Source organism: Pseudomyrmex gracilis, unplaced genomic scaffold (assembly GCF_002006095.1).
Source record: "Pseudomyrmex gracilis isolate BER0280 unplaced genomic scaffold, ASM200609v1 scaffold_1589, whole genome shotgun sequence".
In the NCBI taxonomy this organism is placed as follows: domain Eukaryota; kingdom Metazoa; phylum Arthropoda; class Insecta; order Hymenoptera; family Formicidae; genus Pseudomyrmex; species Pseudomyrmex gracilis.
The window spans coordinates 1-5,272 of NW_018022173.1; positions in this window are offsets into that span (position 1 = coordinate 1).

A 5,272-nucleotide genomic window follows, 5' to 3' on the forward strand; every position below is an offset into this window, starting at 1 on the left:
CCTTTGAAAGCACCCAACATTAAGCACCCAACATTCAAGTACCAACTGAAACTGGTTTTAAAATACGGTTTTGGAAAGTTCTCGACCTTAACTAAACGAAAATTCAATTAAAAAAGTGCGAGCTGTGGGCCCAAAAATCAGCCTTATTGACCCTCCTCCTTTGTGGAGAAATCCGAGCTTGGTATGACCTGTCCCGAATTGTCTCCACTTTTTTTAACATCTTAGTCTATATGATGTGAGTCCGGCGGTGCTGACTATTTGTTAATTTAGAGGAGAAATACAAAGTACTACTTCCAGCGCCTCTGTTGGTGTTGTTCTCATAGCCCCCCCTGCCGCAGTCCTTAGGTAGTTACCATGTAGGCTTCTTAGCAGGTTCCTTGCCTCCGTCATTTCTCTACTCTAGCCCACCAGACCACAGCAGCATATGTTAATCTCGGTAACAATACCAATTTGTATATCCATACGGCAGCATTAAGTTTAATGCCCTAGAACTTTCCCATTACTTTTTTACACGCCCAAAAAGAGGCGTAAAACTTGGATCTCTTTATTTCGAGATGTGTCTTCCAGCTCAGTTTGGTATTTAGGTAAACTCCTAAGTATTTGACTGACTGGACGTATTCTATTTCTTCATGCCAGAACCTTAACGGCGCAATGGCCTCGGGTTTATATTTCCTGGTGAAAATCATGGTCTTGGTCTTTGATGGATAAACCCTAAGTCTTTTTGATTGACATCAGTTTTGCGTAAGCGTAAGTGCTTTTTCCATTATATCTTTGAATATTGCAAGAAAGGTGCCTCCCACCACTATGGCCACATCATCAGCGTAACCATAGACGGGGAAGCCCGCTTTCCGCAACTTCTCAAGAAGTTCATCCACCACTAGGCACAACAGTAAGGGAGATAGTACTCCACCCTGCGGACAACCTTTGGCGGGGAAGCTATGCACCACCGAGTCCCCATGACTAGCAGTCAGGGTTCTTCCTGTAAGCATGCTATGAGTTCAGTCTGCTAACGCAGCTGGAATGCCATACCTGGTCATCGCTTTCCCGATTACATCATACGAGGTGCTATCAAAAGCTACCTCGATGTGCAAGAATACGCCCAAGGCATATCCCTTTGCCTCCAACTGTGCCTCAACTTTGCCCACGAGATGGTGCAAGGCAGTATCAGGTAATCTGCCCTCTCTGTAGGCATATTGAGAGGAGGCCAGCGGATAGGTAAGCAAAGGGCTGTTTATCAGGAACCCATCAATCAACCTCTCTAACGTTTTAACACGCGTTTTAGACTGCCATGGGGGTCACCGGTGACCGGCGCTCGACTTGGCTACAGCGCCGTGGGAGCCACCGGTGACCGGCGACGCAGTAAATAATAAAAGTATATAATTAGAGTAAATATGGATACTGATAAATTTTTTAATAATACCATTGTTACTATAATGGTTTGAAGAAATTAATGCAATATAGAACATACAAAAATAATTTTATTACTACATGAAAAATATACATATTATCAGTGCATATTACGATGAGTCAGATTAAAACACTCAAGGCAAAGAAAAGGTGAATCAACGCAATCGGAACAATATGTCACCACTTTTTTAGTAGAACTCTTTGCTCCAGCTCTTCCTAGCTGCTTTGAATTTTTTTATAGCACGCCTGACAAAATCGCCTTACATTTCGTGCATTTCCCGGCATTTTTTTCAATTCATGACGAGGTCTGCTCCGCACGCAATTTATTGGAAAAATACAATTTTTATCGGAGCATTTCATTAGATACATTGCTAATTTTACCCTAAAATCAAAAATTGCAATATTTTTTCGGGTTACTTGTTTGAATAACACTATTGAATTTACAATACAAGTATTTAGTAAAAGCTCTATTGCCAGTTTCTTGTACCATTTTATAGGTTTACGCAGTTGTGAGCTATAAGCAATCATTTGATCAGATAAGTCGACTGAAGATTTCCCTAAATTATATTCAAATACCATCTTTGGCTTTTCTTGTGAACAGTTTCTTTTCTGTATAGTTGTTATTTCTGATGAATGTTTTGTAGATAGCATCAACACATCTCTTTTATCTTTCGAGTTTAAAACTGTTACTCCATTTTTATTTTCTCGCGCGATAACATCTCCACGTTTTAAGTTTTAGGCCACTACTTCTTTTGGATTGCCACGCCGATTTTTTCGTAGAGTACCTAATAAATGTGTATGCATATCAGTAGTGATATAAGGAGAGTTCTAAACCAGGAGCTCCGAGAAGGGGCGCGGGAATGACGTCACAGGGAGAGGGGTAACGTCACGATGACGTCACGCGGGGAGAGGAGAAGGTATGACGTCACAAAGGAAAGGGTGACGTCACGCGGGAAGGGGAGGAGGTATGACGTCACAGGGGAGGGGTGACGTCACTATGACGTCACGCGGGGGCGTGGCTTTGACGTCACAGGATATGACGTAACGCGGGAAATAACGTCACGATGACGTCACGCGGGGGCGTGGCACTGACGTCACGGGAAATGACGTCACGCGAGAAATGACGTCATCCATTATAGCGACTTCACGCGACGGGCTCCGTTATGGCGATTTCACACGCAATATGGCGGTTTGACAAAATGGCGTCACAGGATTTGACGTCACGCGGCAGGCACCGGTATGGAGGCTGCAATATAGCGGCAACTTCAAGGTATGTATGTATTTTTTACTATATGCATGGTATATACTTCTTAATGCTGTGCGACAATACCGCGTCTCCAAGATGTATATATCTACGTTTTGGTATATATGTACATTTTTTTATATAACAGAAGTATGAAAAAACATGCTTAGGACAACTAGGAGGATATATCTACGTTTCGGTATATATGTACATGTTTTTTATATAACAGAAATATGAAAAAACATGCTTAAGACAACTATGTAATGTAACCTTATACGCAGTTTTTAGCAAGAGCGCGCAAAGTTGCGGAGTTGCAGTTTTTAGCGAGAAGTAACAAAGACGTACTATTCACTTTTATATTCACATTTTATTAAGATTTTTGTACATATTATTTACATGCGTCGCACATAATATCTTTTAAGGCGCACGCTACTAATTCACAGTCTATAATCGCGCTACTATCATACACTCCACTCTGACATATAGCTGTTGCAGCATTGCTTACATCAGCGATATTTTGTTCTCGTAGAACGCGAACAAACTGTGCAAACTTTGTATTTACTACATGAATATGTTCTGCCAACCAATAATACATATTTTCAATACACGAATTTAAAGTTAACAAAAATTTTACGGTGAGTGGTTTCATGTATAAACACTTATCGTTTAATGTAAGTTTTACAACTCGTGCATCGCGAATAATAACGACATTTAGCGCTAAATCGCGAAGCCACAAAGTTGCAGACGCATCGGTCGATTGTAGTAGTTGATGAATATCCGTCTGCTTCTAGATGATCGTTTGCCATGTGGAAAATGGTATAAGCAATGAATTGCCACAGTTGTCTCCGATAACGATCTCCACATACAAGATTGGACCGACACTTATTCCACTCTCAATGTATTTGTACGCTTTTGATGTTAACGCGTACCGTCTTCCCAAAATGCGAGTCGCCTGATGTGGCGGAGACGCTGTTGGCACACTGTAAAAATATGTGTGAATAAAGTATATGCTAAAATCAAGTAAAGCAACAATTTACTTACTTGTTGCGTGCAACCTTCGTCTCACCGCTGTATTTTCCGCTAGTCGCTACGGTATACATTGTATCTTCTTGAAACCGCGATCGAAAATTGACTGATGCTGGGTTGCGTAACAACTTTCTTAAATATTGCACGGCCCCACCACTTTAGATTAGAAAAGTGATGATGGCATCAAATATTATGACTCATTCTATATTATATTAAATGCACTTTTGTTTGCTGGATAGCAAATTTCACCAATTTGATCACGTATTAAAGTAACATAATCCTATATTAAATTGAAAATGCTGATGATAGCAAAAAATTGGGTAATTATTTACAATAAGGGAGCCACCTCCGATTTCGATAATTTTTATATATGTTGTCAAGGTCATTGTCTCGAGTAATAATATGAAGGTTTTAGGCCGCGGTTGTTGTTTGTTTAAAAGTTATGAAAGGAAGAAGTTTCAAGAATAAATTCTTATTTTTCGGTTCCACGTACATTTCGTTCGTGTTTCAAGCGTGTAGGCAGGGGGGCTCCGCCCCCCCGCAAAGTGAGTGGCTTTGCCCCTCCCCCTGCTCTCCCCTCGAAAATCAAGTTGTTATTTTGTGGAAAATAACGACTTGATTGGATGAAAAATGATGTCCTAACCATTGTGGAAATTTTGCGAGAGAGAATGCAGAAAGAAGAGATTAGGTTAGAGTTAGGTTAGGTTTTTAATGGGGTTGCAGAGGAGGCGCAGCCTCCCCTGCCTACACGCCTGAAACACGAACGAAATGTACGTGGAACTAAAACATAAGAATTCATTCATGTACAATGACCTTGACAACATATGTAAAAATTATTGAAATTGGAGGTGACTCCCCTATTGCAAATAATTACCAAAAATTGCTAACTGCGTATCAGAGAAAAAATGTTTGGTGAAATGACTCATAAATTCTGCAAAATATGCACTTTTGTTTGCCGGATATCAAATTTCATCGATTTGATCACGTATTAAAGTAACATAATCCTATATTAAATAAAAAAAACTGATGAGAGCAAAAAATTGCTAACTGCGTATTAGAAAATAACAATTGTGCAATCGCTATATATGACTCATAAATTCTGCAAAAAAGCACTTCTGTCGGATATCAGATGTCATCGTTGTTATCACGTAGTCAAAGTTATATTTTGCAAACGTTGCACTTTCTTTCGTGTATCAAATGTTACTTCTATTAAACAAAGACAGCATCAACAAAATTGCAGCATTAGCACAAAATATACTATAAAAAAGCAAAATCGTCGCATAAAATTAGTATTTCATCAGAACATAGAGTGATCAATCAGTGTGTTTCTTTTCGAAAACAAAGTGTTAAAAAAGTGACAAAATGGAAACTATCGCGCAATTAGAGCGCAATGTATTGGAGCAGTCGACTCGTTTGAACTCGCGGTAAGAAATTGTTGCATGGGAACAGCGATGTGAAGAATGTCTCGAATTATTAGAAGAACATAGTCGGAACAAACGTCCACGACTGTCTGTAGGAGTCAGGCAATCACTGGTCGCTAGAATTGCGCGACTCGAAGGAGTAAAAGACTCACTGCGTCGACAGTTTGCATACATT